The following is a 22,358-nucleotide window of genomic DNA, read 5'->3' as shown; positions in this document are numbered from 1 at the left end:
TGTAGGTGTGTGATCTTGGGCAAATTACCAAACCTCACTGACCTACAGCTTACTCAGGTGTAAACACTCATAATGATCACTTCTTGTGAGAATTCATTGAGATATTCAATGTAAAGAATCCATTGCAGTTACTGACACATGATGAGCACTCCACTCTAAGTATTAAATTATGTACATTGTTGTGCTACAAAGAGAATAAACAGACGTTTTTATTACTTTTAAGGTTTGCTAAAAAAATGTTCCATTGTTCTGCTCTTGGGGGAGTATTGACTTCAAAGTTGATCTTGCTAGTTTCAGTCAATTTCCTGAATTCACTGAACTGTTCTCTGACATGCCTTCAGCTAGCAGAGGGCATTAAATGAAAATGTAGAAGTTAGTCAAGAAAGACCACATATTATATGATTCGATTTATATGAAAGGTCCCGGATAAGTAAAGCTATAGAGACAGAAAGTACTAGGGCTGTAGAGTTTGGGGGAAATAGGGAATGACTGCTAATGTTTATGGGTTTCTTTTGGAGGTGATAAAAACATTCGAAAATTGTGGTAATGGTTGCACAACTCTGTGAACATACTAAGAACTGCTGAATTGTGCGCTTTAAATGAGTGAGTTTTATCGTATGTGAAAGCTGTTTTCTTTTTTAAAAAAAGAAAAAAGTAAGAAAATGTAGAGTGGTTCTGTGGTAGGGTCCCCTCCTTAAAAACCCAAAACCTCAAGGCAACCTGGTTATACACGTACGTGACAACATCCCTCATGACCTTGTAACAAGAGACCACTTAATCAGACTACAAATTTGTATGTTACCATATATGGGAGACAAGTAAAAAGCATATAAAAAACTATGGCACATGGAGTTCGGGGCTCAGTTCTTTGGGTACGAACGCAACTGAGCCGCACTGGCGTGAGTAAAGTTGCTTCCTGGAAAGAAAAGCCTCAGTGTCTCAACCCTCTTGGCAAGAATCCTGTTACAGTTCTGAATTTGGTAGGTTGCTTGCTACTCTTCTATACTCAAGAAGTGTCTTCAGAAGCATAAAGAGTAAGAGAACTGTTTTAAATTAAGCATAAAAATGACAGCCAATGTTTTAAGAGTTTAAATTTAGATGCTTTCACATCTCTAGCAAATGTTGATTAATGTGCACAAGTTTCTGCAAAACCCCACAAAACTTTGTTAGTATTCCCAGGCATTTGCTACTGTGTCCTTTTTTTTTTTTAAGATTTTATTTTATTTATTATTTTTAATATAATTTATTATCAAACTGGTTTCCATACAACACCCAGTGGTCACCCCAACAAGTGCCCTCCTCAATGCCCATCACCCACTTTCCCCTAAGATTTTATTTTTCTAAGTTATCTCTACACCCAATGTGGGGCTTGAACTTACATCCCCAAGATCAAAAGTCTCACGCTCCATGATTGAGCCAGCCAGGCGCGCCTCTTTGTTTTTCTTAAATAAATAGCCACTCTTAGCAAGCTGAGTGATGGCCTTATATAAACAAGAACCCACGAAGTGGAGAAAAATAGATAAAAGCAAGTGCACATTTTGTAAAAAATGGTTGAAAAAACCTGGTCTTTAAAAAAAATTTTTTTTAATGTTTACTTATTTTTGAGAGAGAGAGAGACACAGAGTGTGAGCAGGGGAGGGGCAGAGAGAGAGGGAGACACAGAATCCGAAGCAGGTTCCAGGCTCTGACACCCAACAGACTGAGCCACCCAGGCGCCCCAAGAACATGGTCTTTAATTACATAGACAAAACCTTTTATTCTAGAACTCAGCAGGTGATTACGCAGTGGGTAAGGGGTCCATCCCCACTATTTCCCACCACACATCATGTTGCCCAAAGCCTCTGGGGAAGAAAAGGCCTAAAGAGCCTGCCTTTCCCCTCTTCTCTTCTCTCCAACACCCAAGACAGAGTGGCCTTGGGATGTGATTCCGTAACCTTCTGGACAGGAGTGTCAGGGAGCTGGCGGAGTGAGGAAGAATACCTGGGCATGCGTTTGGGTCCCACTCTTACGGACATGAGTACCTTGAGAAGTTTGGGTGATGCCTGTTTTAAGCTTATCACTTATGGTGCCTGCCTGCCCACAGGGGCCAAAGCCAAATTGGCCCAAGAGCAAGGAATACATCAAATGGCTGGTAAAGTGTTTCATAGTACAATAACATAAGGTTCTTTGTTTGGAAAAATAAAACCTTTTTTTATTTTGAAAATTCACACGTATAGAGTAAAAACTTCAATCAATGCAAAAGGATAGGTGATGAACAAATGAATTCCCCTTTATCCCAGACCTCCCCACCCCCCAGATCCAGAGCTCCCAACCCTACTTCCCAGATCTAAATGCCATCAACCACTTCTTGCACATCTACTAGTTTTTTGTTTGTTTGTTTTTATGCTGTAGTAACAAATGGCTACAAAATTAGTGGCTCACATAACACAAATTTGTTGTCTTACAGTTCTAGAGGCCAGAAGTCCAAAGCGGATCTTACTGGGTTAACATCAAGGTGTTGGTGGGGTTTCATTCCTTCTGGAGGCTCTAGGGGAGAATCTGATTCCTTGCTTTTTCCAACTTCTAGAAGCCACCTGTATTCTTGGCTTGTGTCCCCATCCTCTATCTTCATAGCCAGCGACAGCAGGTTAGCCTTCCCCCTAGTCACATTACTCTGACTCTCCTGCCTCCCTCCTCCACTTCCAGGACCCTTGGACTTACATCGGCCCCACCCAGATCATCCCACATAATCTCCCTGTTTTAAGGTCAGTCGATTAGCAACCTTAATTTCCTTTCATTAAGTAACATAACATATTCACAGATTCTGGGAATTAGGACCTATTTGGGGAAGCCATTATCCTGCTACCACAATATCCTTTATTTATACATATAATTTATATACACACACCATTTCTCCACCTGTCTCTCAAAAACAGATAAATGTAAACACACCACACATGCTCTTCGTATCTTTCTCTTCCGCTGTCTATTAATGTATCTTGAGGATCTTTCCAAATCAACACATCTAGCTTTATTCAGCCTGCATGAGATTGTTGTATGTTCTCCTGGAAATAAGAACTAATCAATACTGAGCAGATGAAATAAATAGCAGCGCAAGGTTACACAGAGAGAGACCTTGAAGCATAGAGACAGCAAATGCAAGTTGAAGTTGCCACGAATCAGGAATGAGATATGGCATAATAATGTGTCATAAGGTATGAGGTACGGAGAAAGTGACAATAGCTTACTTATTGAATGCTTTCCTTGCACTAACTAATCTTCACGACAATCCTATGACAGGTCCTGTTATTAACTCTTTTTGAGAAATGAGGAAACTAGTGAGGCTCAGAGAGGTTAGGTAACTTGCTTTGGGTCACACAGCTAGAAAGTGTCAAGGGTTGGGATCTGAACCCAGATTGTGTATGGTTGGTCTGACTCCAGATCCCTGTTCTTACCCGCACCGTGCCAAGGTGTTGGCAGAGAGGACACTGGAGCAGATCACATTTGTGAAGCGTCTGCAGTGAAGATTCAAGACACTGAGCTTCCGGGGACTGTCTTGAATTCAGTGTGTTTTATTGGGACTGTCATTCTTTTATTTTTGAGTTCATTTATTTATTTAGGTGATCTCTACACCCAACGTGGGGCTTGAACTCATGGCCCCAAGATAAAGAGTCGCATCCTGTTCTGACTGAGCCAGCCAGGTGCCCCTGGACTGTCATTCTTGTCCTTTACTGCCCCTGATACCACAAGAAAGAGGCAGTGAGGCTTTGGAGCTCGGGAGAATTGAATTCGGACCCAGATTTTGCCACTCATTAGCTATGTGACCTTCTTGAGTTTCTGTTTTTCATCTGTCGAATGAGTTTATAGTTGACCCTTGAATAACAGGGGTCTGAACTGCTCAGGACCAGTTATACTTTCTCTTCCTTATGATTTTCTTAATAGCATTTGTTTTTCTCTCCTTCGTTCTAAGAACACAGTGTATAAGACGTATAAAACACATAATATGTGTTTTATAATATGTTATCATTATATATCATTATAATATGTTAATAGACTATTTATGTCATCAGTTAGGTTTCCAGTCAACAGTAGGCTGTTAGCAGTTAAGTTTTGGGGGAGTCAAAAGTCATAGGTGAATTTTTTTTTTTTGAGACAGAGAGAGACAGAGCATGAATGGGGGAAGGTCAGAGAGAGAGGGAGACACAGAATCGGAAACAGGCTCCAGGCTCTGAGCTGTCAGCACAGAGCCTGACGCGGGGCTTGAACTCACGGACCGCGAGATCATGACCAAGCTGAAGTCGGACGCCCAACCGACTGAGCCACCCAGGCGCCCCACATACGTGAATTTTTGATTGCGTGGGGGGTTGGTGTTCCTAACCCCTACATAGCTCAAGGGCCAACTGTAATCAGACCTAACTTGCAAGGATAGCTGTAATCCTTAGAGATGATGAATATGAAATGCTGGGTGCAGGCTGAGGTCCTCAGTAGTAACTCGGTGGAGGCATTACTGCTTCCCGAGGATATTTTGGAAATTTGTGGAGGAATCTTCAGATGACAACATGGTTGCAGAGGCACTACTGGCAGAGTTTCTATTTAGCCCATTTGGACCAGTATGTTGTGCTGTCTGGCATCTATTCTGATTGGTTGATAAGTCCATGCAATCCTAATTGTTAAATATTTCAAACATCACCGGCCCCCCACCCCGACCACAAACATTTAGGAGGGGGAGCCAGGGATGCTGAGTGTCCGCAGTGAGCAGGGTGGGTGACCAAAAAGAATTGTTCCATGTCTTGGTCAACATTCAAATATCTCACCAGATATTCATGTGGGTGAAAAAAATCTGTTCATGATAATCTAAGCCTGGAACAGAATTATATTTTATGTGTAAACACAGCATGTTTTTTGCGTGATTATTTTATTAAAATTAAAAAAAATATTTATTTACTTTTGAGAGAGATACAGACAGAGTATGAGCGGGGGAGGGGCAGAGAGAGAGGGAGACACAGAATCGGAAGCAGGCTCCAGGATCTGAGCTGTCTGCACAGAGCCTGACAGGGGCTCGAACTCACGACCTGTGAGATCATGACCTGAGCCGAAGTCAGTTGCTTAACCGACTGAGCCACCCAGGCACCCTTTTGCATGATTTAAAACACACTATTTTTTTTTTCACTAATTCAACTAATTTACTAATGCATTCACAACACAACTACTAGAGAGAGAGAGAGAGAGAGAGGGAGAGAGAGATTCTCAAGCAGGCTTTGTGCCGTCAGCAGAGAGCCCGACATGGGCCTTGATCCCACGAACCATGAGATCATGACCTGAGCCAAAATCAAGAGTCGGTCACTTAACTGACTGAGCCACCCAGGCGCCCCTAAAGATTTCATTTTTAAGTAATTTCTAAACTCAACCTGGGGCTCAAACTCACCACCCTGAGATCAAGAGTCACACGCTCCCCTGCATGAGCCAGCCAGGATCCCCGAAGATCCTCACTTTCTGATACGTACATTTTTGTGTAGTGACCTTCCATGTTGTATCAGATTTGGTCTATGTGACCAATAGTATACAACAGAAGTGATAGTATGTCACTTCTGAGGCTAGAAGCTTCCTGCTCTCTCACTTTCTGTTAGATCACTTGCTCTGGGTGAAGCCAGTTGCCATGACTTGAGGCGGTCTTGCGCAGGGGCACATGTGTGCAGGAACTGAGGCCCCTAGACAACAGCCATGTGAGTGAGCATTATTGGAAACAAAGCCTCAGCCAAGCCTTCAGAAGCATGCAGCCACCACTGACAGGTTCACTCTAAGCTCACGAGGAATCCTGAGTCAGAACAACTGAGCTAAGTTGCTTCCAGATTCCTGATCCTTAGCTATTATGTAAAATAATAAATAAATGCTTGATGTTTTAAGTTGCTAAGTTTGAGGATAATTTGCTACATGGTAATCGATAATTAATAGAGTAGACATATATGAAACTCTGTAATCTCATAATTTCATTAATAAGCATTGTAGCAATAGTTCATATATGTTACCCTTCTAGTGTAAAGAAAATCAATCAAGGGGCGCCTGGGTGGCGCAGTCGGTGGGGCGTCCGACTTCAGCCAGGTCACGATCTCACGGTCCGTGAGTTCGAGCCCCGCGTCGGGCTCTGGGCTGATGGCTCGGAGCCTGGAGCCTGGAGCCTGTTTCCAATTCTGTGTCTCCCTCTCTCTCTGCCCCTCCCCCGTTCATGCTCTGTCTCTCTCTGTCCCAAAAATAAATAAAAAACGTTGAAAAAAAATTAAAAAAAAAAAGAAAATCAATCAATATGGCAAAAATTACAAGTTGAAATGATTAATTTGGGGGGCCACATTTTGCATTTCTGTGTTATCACATACTGTCCCTAGAGGTCTCCTACCTAACTCCTCTCTGGCTTCTTGTACGACTGTACTACTGTGTCTTTCTCAGACCCATCATCTGTTCTCTGTTTCCCATTGAAGAATTTATCTTCCTATCAATCTTTTAAACACTGGTGTCTGAATATATCCTTGACATAGCACACTTGCAATATTTCATTGCCACCTTTTCCCGGATCGTAACATAGGTGATTTTTTTTTTTAAGTTTATTTATTTATTCTGAGAGAGAAGGAGAGAGAGAGCAGGGGAGGGGCAGAGAGAGAGGGAGAGAGAGAGAATCCCAAGCAGGCTCCATGCCATCAGCACAGAGCCTGACACAGGGCTTGATGCCATGAACCGAGAGATCATGTCTTGAGTAGAGAGTAAGAGTCGGATGCCTAACCGACTGAGCCACCCAACATCGGTGACTATTTTAACACAACACTTATAAAAAAGACTGACTCATCTGTGACACTATCATACTTCTCATTTTCTCCATATCTATTTCTGTCTCTATTTCTACTGAGGTTAGGTCCCCATTTTTTTTTTTGTTTGTTTTTTTTTGTTTAAAACCTCCTCTTCTGCCTGTGTCATATAATCCCCTAAGCTTTGGTATCATTTCCCACCCAAAGATCAGTCTTTCTCCCAAATGATTGATCCTTTCAGGAGAAGGTCATTTCAGATCCACAGGAGTGTGATCTTAGCCTCAAGACCTTCATCCAAATACAACAGTTCTACTGACTTATGTGAAGTCTTTTTGTTACACAGCCCCGTAAGTTTATGGAGGAAGAGACAGTATTTTAGGAAGTATATGTTTACATATTATGCTTTAGTCTTTCAGTTCCTGTAATACACATCTAGCGTGTACTTTCAAAAGATGGGAAGTGAATGCCACTCCATTAAAGTTCGTGAAACAGCGTTGAGATAATAAGAACAAACCAGAATCTGTGGAACCTAGTGCAAAGGACAGCTTGAGTTGTTCTTTTTTCTTAGTAGGCTTGAACCAACTGGACCGGATTCTACCTGTCCACTTTTAGGTGAAACAGTCTTTTACAACCTGTCCTCGCCCAAACCTGAAAAGGTCCTGAAGTCACAAAGACTCCAGAATCTAGGAGGGCCTCTCTGAGGTTCTTAGGTAATAGGAATTTAAGAAAACACATACTTAGGTAGCTACATGATGGAATACCATTTGAATCAGAGCAGGTGTGAAGTTTTGTTAAAGCTGATTTGCAACTTTACGAAATACTCAAATCAGTACATTTGAAAGGCTGACACTGAAATGTGGACATCAGTAACTTAATCCCAATATATTTCAAATGCCCGTATTTTTGAAAGCACAAATATATATATATATATATATATATATATATATATATATATATATATGACTCTCTTTGTAAAGTAGAGGTTTATAGAATGAGAGGGAAGCTAGTTGCATTAGTGTTAAGTCCCCACTCACTTCTGAAAAAGCAAGTGAAGGTATGTACATCCTAAGGGCAGGTCAACAGTAACATGTTCCTTCAAACATGGAGGTAAAAATTTTCTAATAGATATTCTGTAAAAAAGCATTTAAAAATTGTCTGGAAATATTAAAATACTTAATACTTCAAAAAGTGTGAGCATTAAGACTATGAAAAAACTCCTACCTGTCCCCCAATATCCATTCTTCCTCAGTACTGAAACCCCATTTTCCAGTCTTCCTTTGCATTTCACGTAGCTAAGTGACTAAGTTTTTGCCAGCAGGATGAAAGCAGAAATGGTATATGCAGCCTTTGGGAAATGCTTCTAAAGAGAGGGGGTGTTCCCTTCTTTGTCTTCTCTTCTGCTGGTTGGAATGCAAGCATAATGGCTGGAGCTACAGCAACTCTCTTAGACCATGAGGTGATACTGGGAATGGAACCATATACCTTCCAAATGCCCATATATTTGAAAGCATAAATACATTTGTGACTCTCCTGCTGGAACAATGAGTCTAGATCTGTCTCATGATGTGTCAGACTAGCACTAGACTAACTCTGGACTTCTTAAACATAAGAGAGAAATACCAATTTTTGTTTAAGCCACTGGTATTTTGTGTTTTCCCATGCTACTTGCAGCCAAAGCTAATCCTAATACAATAATCAAAAAAGAAGCAAGATCTAAAACCTTATTTAAAAAAAGGCAACTCTCATATGTTAATAAATTGTGTTAAGTTATATAATTAACTAGTTTTAAGGGCGCATATATTTCAAAAGTAAATTATTCAACAAATATTTGTTTTTGAATTTTTTATTGTTTTTTATTAAATTTTTTTTTCAATGTTTATTCATTTTTGAGAGACAGAACACAAGCAGGGGTGGGGCAGAGAGAGAGGGAGACACAGAATCTGAAGCAGGCTCCAGGCTCTGAGCTGTCAGCACAGAACCCTGTTGGGGGACTCCAGCCCACAAACAGTGAGATCATGACCTGAACCGAAGTCGGACGCCTAACTGACTGCGCCACCCAGGTGTCCCTCAACAAATATTTATTGAATACTAGACCCTAGTACATGTATCAGAATGATGGATAATGTAACTATAAATGTATTACTTGCAAAGTGACAAATATAAAAGAGAAAAGTAGTGTCTATGAAAATGGGACCTGAGGGATAGTGGGGAAACGCCACAAAGCAGGGATTGTTCCTCTTACATGTGTAAGATCTATAGGAGTCATAATAGAAGAGGATGGCATTCTACGATAAGTTGGGACACAAAACCTTTATTTCATCCATACCACAAGTAAAAACGTTTTAAGATTCCCATTGATAATTCCCGGAAATCCAGTGTCTTTTCGTCACACAACTAAACGGCGTTTTGTATTCTGTAGGAGATTTAGAGGGGACTTTCAAAAGCTATTGAAGTTATGCCAAAAATTCAAGATGCAATGTCTTTATTTTTATCTATTGACTAAGTAAGCTCTACACCCAAGGTAGGGTTTGAACTCACAACCTGAGGATTAAGAGTCACATGCTCTACTGACAGAGCCAGCCAAGCACCACAACATGTAGTGTCTTTAAAGGAGACAGGTGGAAGAGACCTGACTACAAGGAAGCCAAGAGTCTGGGCGGATTCCTGGAAAAGCATCAGGACAGAATCAGAAGACTAGCTGTATGGTGCTGGTTACCTCGTGTAACAGTACTAGTCGGTGGCCTTAGACGAGTAACTGCGCTTTTCTAGGCCTCCATTTCTGAGCGTGGGGATTAGAAACGGACATCCCTACAGACCTTCAGTTCCGTGGAACCCTTTTCTGGAGCACGTGCCCTACTCTGGGCAGCTCGCGCGGCCAACGCCGCTGGGCCTACATGCAAAGAGAGTACCTGCCCTCTGGGTCTTGGGCTCTCCTCGCGCATGACCTCACGGATGCTGCGCTTGAAGTTGGCTAGCAGAAACGCAGCGGTGGGAGCCGGGCCCCAGCCGCCGTCGGGAACACAGCAGGACTAGTCAGGTTTAAGCGGCCGAGAACCCTAAGGCGTGGAGTCAGCCGACAGCTCCGGGGGGTCGTGGAGACCTGGTACCCTCGCCCCGCCCAGTGGCGCCTCTGCCCCGCCCCTCGAGCCCCGCCCCGCCCCCGACCGGCCACTTGCTGCGTGCCGATTGGTCGCTGCGGTGCGCACGGCGCCGCGCCCCGCCGGCGCCCCTAGCCTAGAGCCCGCCGTCTGCTCCCGGCTCCCCGGGACCGAGGTGGAGCCGCGGACGCCGGCCGGGTCCGGGCACAGCCGCCTCTTCCTGTGCGTGAGCGCTTGGGGTCGGCGTAGGGGTCAGCGAAGCCAGGTGAGTGCGGTCGGCCGGTCTCGCGACGCGCTGGGGGCTCGTGCCCCCCGTCCGCGCGTGAGGAGGCGCCCCCGGCCAACCCGGCCTGCGCGGTGCGGCGGCGCCCAGCCCGGCCTCTCCTGCGCCCGGCGCCGCCCGGTGGAACGGGCCGGAGGAACACCCGGGCAGCCTGCGGACCGGGGGGCCTCCGCCAACCTCTCCGGCCCAGCCCGCCTCCCCTCGGGCCGACCGCGGCGGTGACACGCGGGGACCCGCACTCGACCGGGGAGGGCCGCACCGCCGCGTTACCTGGCCGTCGATTGCTTGTCGGGGAGGTCTGGAAGATTCCCATCTCGAGCCTCTCGGCTTCCCAGGGCGACGGGCAGGGGAGAGAGGCGGTGGACGGCTCGCTCCGGGAGTCTGGGGGCGACTCGGGTACTTTTGTCGTCCCTCTCGCGTTCTCAGAACCATTGCCGAGAATATGGTCCGTGTTGTGTGGACTTTCCCGACTCTGACCTTAGGAGAGTCAGGTACAGAGGTGGGAAGAGGAAATGTTAGAGGCTCAGCGTTCTTTTGAGAATTAATCATAAAGTGTTGAACGACCTTTTAGATAAGTAGCAGCAGAGAATCGCCACTGTAGCAATGGTAGTTGGCTGGGGAAGACCATTTTGGTTTTTAACCAATTAATTGGGTTCCGAGTTAATCGCTGGAAAGTGCTTTATCTGTAATGTAAATATATGACCTTTTAAAAGCCAAAGCAGTGTTAAGATCGACTGTGCTCGTTCCTTTGCTGCTGTCAGTGCCTTGTGAGCCTGTGCGTGTGTGGGGGCGGGAGTCAAGCCTGCGATTGGAGTAAATGTGTAGTCACCATTATGCCTCTCAAAGACATTAATTTCTCTTCTCGGAGTGTCCCACCTCTTCCCTCAAACTCTTCATCTATCTGCGCCGTAAATCCCCTTTCTTAACAATTCCCAAGGCTCTTACTCCCGGGCTGGTCACACTTTTCCTTTCCATCGTCTTTAGTCTCTTGTCTTCTCGTGTTTCAGATCGGCTTTGGTTTCAAACGTAAAACAAACGTTAAGCCTTCTTACCGGTAATAGTGTTGCAAGACTCTTCATTCTTAAAATAAAAATCGAAAGTTATCTTGAATGTTAATGCTGCAGGAAAAGCAGGTTTAATGAGAGCAGCAGGAGGATGTAGTTTTCCTCTTCCGGAGACACACCCTCCCCTCCCCACCCCACCCCCATCCTCTGTCCACTAGGATTACAGCAGCCTTGACTGGCTGGTCTTTTCTGAGTTCACTTCTGGAGTCCAGGGTAAAGAATCTGTCTGATTAGTTTATCCTTATTTGCTCCTTTTAAAGTGATAATGGTAATATAGGCTGTAGAAAAAAAAAATTTAATCTTGGCTCTTTTTAAAAATTTTATTTATTTTTAGAGAGAGTGCGCATAGCACAAGTGGGGAAGGGGCAGAGAGAGAATCCTGAGCAGAGCCTGATGCAGGGCTCAAACTCACAAACCATGAGATCCTGACCTGAGCCGGTCAGGAGTCCAATGCTTAATTTATTGAGCCATCCAGGCACCGCTGGCCCTCATTTTTAAAATGCTGCATAGTATGCATTGTTCACATGTACTCTAATATATTTTATTGGTCCTGTACTGATGGACATTTTGGTTGTGTCTAGATTTTAGCCATTAAAAGCCTTGCTGCATGAAAATCCTTCTGCCATTGTAGGATAAGTTTCAGGTAGATAATTGAAACAGATGATTGTACTTTAGTATAATTTTAGTGCCCTTTTCACCAGGAATATTTTTTATAACTTAAAAAGATTTTATAACTTAAAGGCAGTAGCTAAATTTGTTTGATTTAAATGCGTTTCTTAGAACCTGTGTGTCCTTTTGTATTTAGAGACCGAATCAAGAAAATTTTGAGGACCAGGTTAAATAATGGTGAATTTTTTAACTTTGTTTCCACTTAGTGGTGTTGACTTTAAGGTTATGTTCACTCATTTGATTGGTTTAGCGGGAATGAATAGAGAAGGCCTTCAGGAAGAGAAAATGTGAACAGACATATTTTATGTACATTCCATCCTATGGTAACCCCTTGAATACCCAATCATAACAATTTCTTGTTCTCTTTTAAAATAAGTTCCTTTTAGGGGCGCCTGGGTGGCTCAGTCGGTTGAGCGTCTGATTTGGCTCAGGTCATGATCTCACGGCTTGTGAGTTTGAGCCCCGCATCGGGCTCTGTGCTGACAGCTGGGAGCCTGGAGCCTGCTTCCGATTCTGTGTCTCCCCTCTCTCTGCCCCTCCCTCGCTCATGCTCTGTCTCTCTCTCTCTCTCAAAAATAAATAAACATTCCAAAATAAATAAATAAATAAAATAAGTTCCTTTTGTTGCAAAATATATCCCAGGTGTACAAAAAGTATGTATACATATGTACGTATATATTTGTATATGTATGATATATGTGATTTATACGTATATATATCATGTGGTATATATGTACATATATTTTTAAAAGAGTATGAAAAGGGGCGCCTGGGTGGCGCAGTCGGTTAAGCGTCCGACTTCAGCCAGGTCACGATCTCGCGGTCCGTGAGTTCGAGCCCCGCGTCGGGCTCTGGGCTGATGGCTCGGAGCCTGGAGCCTGTTTCCGATTCTGTGTCTCCCTCTCTCTCTGCCCCTCCCCCGTTCATGCTCTGTCTCTCTCTGTCCCAAAAATAAATAAACGTTGAAAAAAAAAATTAAAAAAAATAAATAAATAAAAGAGTATGAATGCTGTGATCATTGTATTTACCATCAGATTAAGACACAAAACGTTTGCCTCCTTCTTCCAGAGGTAGCCTCTGTTCTGATCTGTTAATCTTTCTCTTGCTTTTTAAAATAAACTTTACATACAGGGCGCCTTGGATGGCTTCAGTTGGTTGAGCATCTGACTTCGGCCTAGGTCATGATCTCGCCATTCTCGAGTTCGAGCCCCATATCAGGCTCTGTGCTGACAGCTCACAGCCTGGAGCCTGTTTCAGATTCTGTGTCTCCCTCTCTGTCTCTGCCCTTCCCCCACTCACGCTCTCTCTCTCTCTCTCTCTCTCTCTCTCAAAAATTAAAATAAACATTAAAAGTTTTTAAAAATAAGCTTTACATATATATACACACAAATATACACATAGACACAAATGCACACACACAGTGGACATATACACAGATACCCATCCTAAACAATATTTTTGATTTTGATTGAGTAGTGTTACAACAAAATTCTCATGCAAATAGTGAGCATGTTTCAAAGTTTTATTTAACTGTTATAGAGAGTGCCACAAAGAGCTGGTTTTGAGAGGATTTAAAGAATATATGTAGTCCACAGGGAAAGGAACGTCTGAACAAAATTGCCAACTTAGATATAATTGGTTAATGTTCTACACAGCAACGAAATCATAATGCCTTTGGGATTACTCTTTCCTACAAGGCTCTAAAAATCATAACCCCTTATTAATTCTCCAGTTAAACCTTATAGGACTATAAACCGTGTCTTTATTAACAATGAATTTTTCATTAAGTAAACTATGATAACGAAGTTCTTTTCCCCTGAGTGTAGATGAATTCCAAACAGACTTATTAGAAAATACTGGAGCTTTCTAAATTTGAGATTAAAATTTTGTTTTACAATTGTAAGTACAAACCTGAGTGTGTAAGGAAAGGACAATATTGTCATTATTATAGATGGAGTTTTCCAGGAAGAGATGAGCAGAAGAGAATGACTTCAGCTTCCCTGACCGTTTATAGGGGGACTTTCAGTGGAAGTTAATGAGTAGTGTCATGAGTGAGTCCTAGGAAATGGACCACACAGTAGGGCATCTGGAAGGCTCTAGTGTGGGCCTTATACAAGGCACACCTTGTTTTATTGCGCTTTGCAGATACTGTCTTTTTTTTTGTTTTTTTTTTTGTTTTTTTTTAAACAAAGTGCAGGTTTGTGGCAACCCTGTGTGGAGCAAGTCTATCAGCACCATTTTTCCAACGGCATTTGTTCACTTCATGCCTCTGTGTCACATTTTGGTAATTCTTGCAATATTTCAAACTTTTTTGTTACTATATGTGTCATGGTGATCTGTGATTAGTGACTGCAGCTTGCTGAATGCTCAGATGATGGTTAACATCTTTAGCAATGAAGTCTTTTCAAATTAAAGTATGCACCTTGTTTTTTAGACATAATGCCATCGCACACTTAGTAGGCTACGGTATAGTGTAAACGTAAATTTCATATGCACTTGGGAAACAGTAATTCATTGGACTCATTTTATTGGGATATTCACTTCATTGCCACAGTCTGTACGGAATGTATAATATCTCCGGGGTCTGAAAGGACAGCAGAATTGCAGGCAGAGGGCATGGGCTGCTCTGTATTTTCTGCTGTTCAGCTCAGTGGCTTGCCCAGAGTTAACAGCGTGGCTCAAAGCAGAACCTTTCTGCCCCGGGGCATGAATGGCCTCTGCTGGTGCAGCTGCGGGGCTTTGAAGGCGAGCAGGAACTGTGTCACCGTATGGTCAAGATCAAACCAAGCCCAGCTGGGTACAGATAGGAATCTGGGCCAGGTTTCGGGGCGTTCAGTCCTCAGGTTAAACAGCTGGTTTGGCACCGGGGACATGTCTGTCTCAAGTTACACTACTTCAGTCTGACCCGCTTATCCTCCTTGTCTGGGGCACAGCTGGAACCTCTTTAGGTCTCCTGGGTTGGATCTTTCCTGTATCCTGGATTCTGTCTTTTAAAAGTTATTTTTGGGGCACCTGGGTGGCTTAGTAGGTTAAGCGTCTGACTTTTTTTTTTTTTTTTTAATCATCTGACTTCTTTAAAAAAATTTTTTTAACGTTTATTTATTTTTGAGAGACAGAGAGAGCATGAGCAGGGGAGTAGCAGAGAGAGAAGGAGACACAGAATCTGAAGCAGGCTCCAGGCTCTGAACCGTAAGCACAGAGCCCTATGTGGGGCTTGAACTCACAGACCACGAGATCATGACCCAAACTGAAGTTGGACGCTTAACCGACTGAGCCACCCAGGCGCCCCATCATCTGACTTGATTTTGGCTCAGGTCATGATCTCATGGTTCATGAGATCGAGCCCTACATGGGGCTACGTGCTGACAGTGTGGAGCCTGCTTGGGATTCTCTCTCACCCTCTCGCTGCCCCTCCCCTGCTCTCCCTCTCTTTCAAAATAAATAAACGTTAAAAAAATATTTTTATTATTGAAGTATAGTTGACATACAAGTTACATTAGTTTCAGGGGCACAACCTAGTGGTTTAACAATTCTGTACATAGTGCTCACCACGATAAGTGTAGTTACCATCTATCACCAGACAAACTTATAATCTTATCAACTCTATTCCTTATGCTATACTTTTCATCTCTTGACTTGCTTTATAACTGGACGTTTGTGTCCTTTTTCTTTTATTGATTTACTCTCTCTAATGGCGCTCAAACTCCAGTAGCTTCTTGACAAGAAGAGTTACATTTTTTGGAGACCTTGCCTGTCTGAATATGTTTTGATTCTATCCTCACACTTGACTGATACTTTGTCAGGTAATAGAATTTCAGTTGAAAATAATTTTCTTTTAGAATTTTGAAGTTCCCTCTGCTTCCAGTATTGCTGTTGAGAATTCCAAGCATTATGATTCATGATAATTAGTATTTGACCTGCTTTTTTTTTCTATCTCCAAACTTACAGAATCTCCATATTGACCACACTGTTTTGAAATTTAAAGTGATGTATCTTTAAAAAAATTTTTTTTAATGTTTATTTTTGAGAGAGAGTCAGAGCATGAGTGGTGGAGGAGCAGAGAGAGAGGGAGACACAGAATATGAAGCATGTGGGGCTTGAACTCACAAACCACGAGATCATAACCTAAGCCAGATTGGACACTCAACCGACTGAGCCACCCAGGCACTCCTAAAATGATGTATATTAGTATGGGTCTATTTGCATCCATCAAGTTGAGTATTTGATGGGCCCTTTAAATCTGGATATACAGTAACTTCTGGGGAAATTCTCATGAAATATTTTGTAATTTTCTCCCTTCTATTTGCTATATAGTCTTTCTTCTGAAATACCCATTATATGGATGTGAATATTGTAAAGGTCTTCTAATTTTCTTATCTGTTTTCCATCAGCTACTTATTACTCTCTGCCCGGTTTATGTACCAGAAACCATAGCCTCGGGAGGTTTAAAGCTCAACAGTGCTGGCACATAGCAACTAATCCTTAGATTTTCTTAACACTGATTTCCCAACCTTTCTATTTGGATAAAAAAAAAAAAATGTTTTCCAGGGGCGCCTGGGTGGCTCAGTCAGTTGAGCGGCTGACTTCGGCTCAGGTCATGCCCTCATGGTTTGTGAGTTCGAGCCTCGCGTAGGGCTAGGGCTGTCAGCACAGAGCTCACTTTGGATTTTCTGTGCCCCTCCCCCCACTGCCCCATCCCCGCTTGTGCTCTTTCTCTCTCTCAAAAATAAATAAAAAAATATTAAATTTTTTTTCCATGATCATGTTTTTTATTTCCAAAGGCTATTTTTTAGTCTCTGAGTGTCTCTCATGAGAGCATCCTATTCTTATTTAATAGATGCAATATGTTCTCTTATCTCTGAGGTTATGATGATCTTGTTTTAACTTTTCTTTATCCGCATAGTTCTGCAGCTTCCCATTTGGAAGGAAGAGATCTGGCTGCCAGTCTCCTGAGCCAGAGCAGAGGAACAGTAGTCCCTCCTGTCCAGTTTTTGGTACTTCCGTCCTGCCGGTCATCCCCAGATCCAGAACACAAGCAATGGGGCGGAAACACCTTAGGCTTCTGCCAGGATATGGAGGAAGCATTTGGCACCATCAAGAAAGAAAGGACAGGCTCTGGGGACCTAACTTTCTAACTGCTTCCCCCGTGTCTTTCCTGGGTTGCTTCTCAGCTTTCCCCACCGCTGGCTTGGGAACCCCGCTCTCTGGGGCGTGCTGTCAGTTACCATTGCCCGGCAGCTTGCCAGATTTGAGGATTTCATTGCTGTTGCTTCTTTTCTCTTCCTTTCTCCTTATCATTAGGAGTTTATGACTTTTTAAAAACTCCCTTTGTTGTAGTTTTAGTGGAGCTCAGGAGTGAGCAAAATGGAGATGCGTGTGTGCAGGCGGCTGTCTCCGCCAGAAGGAGGAACAGTTTCTCAGGACCCAAGAGTCCTAGCGGTATTGCCAGGAACAGTGTTTGCTACAAAGTAATCGAACGTATGTGAACCCTCTTTTTGGTAAGGAGTTGTTGAAGGTATGTATGAAGTAATCACAGTTGCTGTGATTAATTCTCCCTTTCTAGGGATGTGCTGTCTCGTCACCCCAGTTTACATACCAGAAAACCACAGCGTAGGGAGGTTTATAAGGAGGTTTAAAGCTCAAACAGCACTGGTACATAGCAACTATTCCCTAAAGAGTAGAATGGATACATAACCTGGCCAAGTAGGCACAGCTGGGAAGAGGCTGGACATGGGATTGGGCCCAAGCCAGAGTTCACTCCAAAGCCTGTACTTTTTTTTTTTTTTTTTTAATAACTAGTTAATTAATTTGAAGTAAGCCCTATACCCATTGTGGGGCTTGGACTCACAACCCCAAGATCAAGAGTTGCATGCTCTACCGACTGAATCACCCTGTGGTCCTCAAAGCCTGTACAGTTTGCTGCTTCTGTATGGTTAATGCTGGAAGATAGTAATTCCTTTGAACCTTTTTTTTTTTTTTAATGTTTATTTATTTTTGAAGGAGAGAGAGACACAGTGTGTGTGTGGGGCGGGCAGGGGCCGAGAGAGAGGGAGACACAGAATCCCAAGCAGGCTCCAGGCTCTGAGCTGTCAGCACAGAACCCAATTAGGGGCTCCGACTCACAAACCACAAGATCATGACCTGAGTCGAAGTTGGACGCTTAACCAACTGAGCCACTCAGGCGCCCCGTGTGTGTGTGTGTGTGTGTGTGTGTGTGTGTGTGTAATATTATAGATATATATTAAACTCATATATCTATTATAGATATATATATTTGTATATCATATGTAGTGTATATGATCATAGATTATATATTGTATATCTAATATAATACACATCTGTGTTAGACGTGAAATATTTGAATATATTTGTGTCTATAAATAAATCTAAACATTAATATATATATGATTTAGGGGCTTGCCTAACAATAGGTATTCAACAAGTATTGGCTTTCTTCTCCCTTCCTTTCCTTTGTGGCTGGAGGTACAGTGTCAAGATGGCAGGAGATGAGAAAGCTGTGTTAGGGAGAAGTTGCAAGTACCCTGTACCTTTTGGAATTTATCTCACCAGCTATTAGACTGAATGGCATGATCCAATCTGGGTTTTAGAAACTTCTGGCAGAATATGGACTTGGGGAGGAAGGAGGAGGATTTTAAGAAATAACATGTTTGAGGGGCGCCTGGGTGGCGCAGTCGGTTAAGCGTCCGACTTCAGCCAGGTCACGATCTCGCGGTCCGTGAGTTCGAGCCCCGCGTCGGGCTCTGGGCTGATGGCTCAGAGCCTGGAGCCTGTTTCTGATTCTGTGTCTCCCTCTCTCTCTGCCCCTCCCCCGTTCATGCTCTGTCTCTCTCTGTCCCAAAAATAAATAAACGTTGAAAAAAAAAAAAAAAAAAATTTAAAAAAAAAAAAAAAAAAAAAAAAGAAATAACATGTTTGACAATATTGTCACAGCAGAACTGATTTCCCTCACCCAAATGATGTTTTTTATGACCATCAGTTTAGATAAACCTAGGTATAAAGTTGCCTCTGTTTCTTTTTGTGACGGGACAAGGAGACATGTATGCACTTCACATTCTGAAAGCTCTTAGAGTTAGAGTCAGTCTTTCAACAAGTGTTTGCCTAGTGTATTTCAGGCACTGTGCTAGGCCCTGGGAATGCTACAGCGAGCCAAAGTAGACTTAGACTGTCCTTCATGGAGCTGGCTCTCTACAGGGGGAGGTAAATCTTAATCAAATAATGAGGTTAATAGTGCAGGACTAGGGGGATTATTAGATCTGGTTGCGGAGTTAGGAAGTCATGAAAATCAGTATCATATGACTGGTCTGTCTTTCCACTCTTACCCCTTACAGTCTGTTCTCCCACAACAGCCTAAGGGATCCTTTTTAAATCTAAGCCACTCTGCTCAGCACTCTAATGGCTGTCTATTTCGGTCAGTAGGAACCAGAGTTCTCACAGTGGCCTATGAGGCTTTGTAATCATCCTTCCTTGCCTCTCTGCTACCTCTGTGATCTTGTTTTCTCCTCCTCTCCCCTCTCACTCACTCTGCCTCAGCCACACTGGCCCTGCGGTGCTACTTGAATACCCAGACGCTGTCTTAGGGCCTTTGCCCCTGCTGCTGTTCTCTCTGATAGACATCCACAGGGCTGACTCTCTCTCTCCCTTCGTCTTTGCTCAGCTGGTGCCTTCTCAGCGGAGTCTGCCTTGACCACCAGTTCGACATTTCTGCCGGCCCCACAATTGCCTGAACTCCCGGTGCTCCTTACTCTGCTCGTTTATTCCCCCCACGGCACTTACTGCTTTCTAGCATCGTATATAATTTACTTTAAAAATTATGTTTAGGGGCACCTGGGTGGCAAAGTCGGTTGAGCGTCTGACCTGATTTTGGCTCATGTCATGATCTCACGATCTGTGAGATTGAGTCCCGTGTGGGGTTTTGCATTGACACCATAGAGCGTGCTTGGGATTCTCTCTCTCTCTCTCTCTCTCTCTCTCTCTCTCTGTGTCTCTCTCTCTCTCTGTCTCTGTCTCTTCCCCTCCCCTCCCCTGCTCACACTCTTTCTCACTCTCAAAATAAATAAATACACTTAAAAAAATGATGTTTATTGTTTTCCACTCACATACTAGGCTCCACATAGCTAGTGCTTTTTGTTTGTTCTTTGATGTATATTAACTGTCCGGTTCCTGGTATGTAGCAGGCACTGTAAATAAACATTGAATGAGGAAGTGAAAGCTGATATTGGAGTGAAAAAGTGCTAACTAAGCTGACGTCTGTGGTGTGAGTAGGCGTTAACTAGGTGAGCTGGGAACGGAGAGGTATCAGACAGAGGGTGTGTGGGTTTTCGGTGGGGTGATTTAGCAAGTATGGGATACCAAAAGAGAAGCCAGGATGCCTGGAAAGAGTCAGGAGAAGTGTGAGAGGAAGCTGGGGCCAGTAAGGCCTGGGCTGTACTATAGAGTTTTGTCTTTATCTTACAATACACTGGAGGGAAATTAAAGGTCTTCAGCAGGAGGGAAATACGAGAGTTGTGCCTTTTTAAAAACAGTCCTTGCAGCTGCAGTATGGAGGACATATTGATGGGGGCAGGAGTGGATGTGGCTAGGTGAGTTGGGAGGCCACCGTAGTGGAACAGGTGAGGGGGGGAGTACTTGGGTCATGCGGTGCTGGAGACGACTGAAGTAAGGAGGCTTAGTCGGGTGGTGGATTGGATGTCAGAGGGAAGAGAGAAGCAGCAGGGATGACCCCTGGGTTTCTGGCTTGTAAAACTGGATGGATGGTCCATTCATTCATTGCAGGGAATCCTGGAAGGGGATCAGGTTTGGAGGAGGAGATCGTGAATTTGGGTCCTGACCTGTTGATTTTGAGGTGATTTTGAGACAGCCAGGAGATGTCATGCGGGTAATTGGATATTTCAGGCTGTGAATCAACGGCATTTGAGCAGTACTGGAGGGGAGGATTCACCAAATAACCCACATTTTGAATAATTAAAAGTTAACAAGGATATTACTGGGGGAGATTATTGTATAGTTATGAAATTAAAGTCTCTTTAGAAGTCAATGCTCCCCATCCTTTACTTTGATTTTAGATTTAAGTCTTTTACCAAAATTGGTGGTGCTGGCTGAATTTTATTCTTGTTACATGTGATTTACAAGTCAGAAGGCAAAGAAGCCTTCCCTGATGTAAAGTATGTAAAATGTCTTTTCCAGAAGTGCTTAGATCTCTGAATAATTCATGCTCTTGGATTTTAAGGCCTATAAAATATTCACACTGTGAGTGCCTAGAAACCAGGTTTATAGCAACCCAAGAAGAAAAGCTGTTCTTTAGATTCCTTTGGCAAGGTTGGAATCAGGAGCAATCACCATCATCATTGCAGACCTCATTGGACCGCTTTCTTCTGTTTCCAGATGATCACATTGTTCCTCTAAATTGCGTCCATTTCTCTCCTATCTTGTTCTTGCTTTCTTCACTACAGGCAGCGGAACAATAACTTTCTCTTTATGAAATCTGAAATGACAGAAATACTGTGAAAGTCTCTGATGATGCGCAGCAGTTCAGCATGATGGTCTTGTAAGCAGACTTGGGGGCCAGATCTAAACTTCAGTGGAGACCCTGGCTTGCCTCCTGGCTAGCTGCGTGACCTCAGGCAAGTTAACCAATTCTCTAAACCTTTTCACCAGTGTGAGGTAATAATCGCAACTGCCTTAGAGCGTTTGTGAGGATTGAAGAGAATAGTCCATGAATAGGGTTCTTCTGAGCCTGGAATGGAGTGGTCTGTAAAGAGCATTGCACCTATACACATCCTGTAACTAACAGCTAGTAGTCCTGATCAGGGTGGGGAAGACACACACTTCATGTTTGTTTCATTCGACTCAGCTTCTTTTGCTCTGGCTGTGTAGACTTAATTAGCACCTTGAATGACATGTGTATTTTGTTAATCTCCTGATTTTTTGGCAATAGATTTTTTAATGATACAAATTATAATTTAATTTAACAAAATGTTAATTGATTTCTCTGCTGGTTTGTAAATCCCCTGATGATGAGGGCTAAGTTGTATTCATCTTTATTTTCCCCACCGTGCCTTGCTTGTAGGAGGTGTTCTGTAAATATTCAGTACATGCTCTGGAGGAGTTTTGTGCTGATTAAATACCATTGTATCCGTAGGTCGGCTGTAGTCCGTGCACACAGTAGTTCAGGGAAAAAAGGACATGAGTCAGAGATGAACGTTGAATCAATCCTCAGTCCTCCTCCACATCTTCTCCCTGAGATACCTTAACTGCCCCATGACTTCAGTTGCCACTTCATTACTGTGAGCCTCTAATCTGTACATCTGTCTTAAACCACTCTTTCAGTTTCTGTACATCTGTCTATGTGATCTCCACCTGAATGTCCTTTAGGCCTATCAAATACATTATGCTCAGATTCCTCTCTCCCTTTCTCCCTTTTGTGTTTTGGCTAATGGTGTCTCACCATCCG

At 43.2% G+C, this 22,358-nt stretch overlaps 1 protein-coding gene across 6 annotated transcripts in view; it reads left to right on the top strand.

Moving 5' to 3' along the window:
- The first annotated feature begins 9,996 nt into the window (after window positions 1–9,996).
- Window positions 9,997–22,358, top strand: part of TMEM50B (transmembrane protein 50B) — a 34,765-nt gene continuing 22,403 nt past the window's right edge. For 2 of the 6 annotated variants that reach the window (XM_025914181.2, XM_086675884.1), the window contains exon 1: window positions 9,997–10,136. The gene's annotated coding sequence lies outside the window, so the exon portion shown is untranslated. Of the gene's footprint in view, window positions 10,137–10,539; window positions 10,646–14,149; window positions 14,172–21,357; window positions 21,529–22,358 lie in introns of those variants that run through there. The other 4 variants (XM_025914182.2, XM_086675882.1, XM_025914184.2 and 1 more) reach the window with 4 other exon arrangements.

The sequence above is a fragment of the Puma concolor genome, chromosome C2 (genome assembly GCF_028749965.1).
Source record: "Puma concolor isolate L17-30 chromosome C2, mPumCon1.1.hap2, whole genome shotgun sequence".
In the NCBI taxonomy this organism is placed as follows: Eukaryota; Metazoa; Chordata; class Mammalia; order Carnivora; family Felidae; genus Puma; species Puma concolor.
Note: the sequence above shows the minus strand (reverse complement) of the source record. Positions and strands in the feature narration are given on the sequence as shown.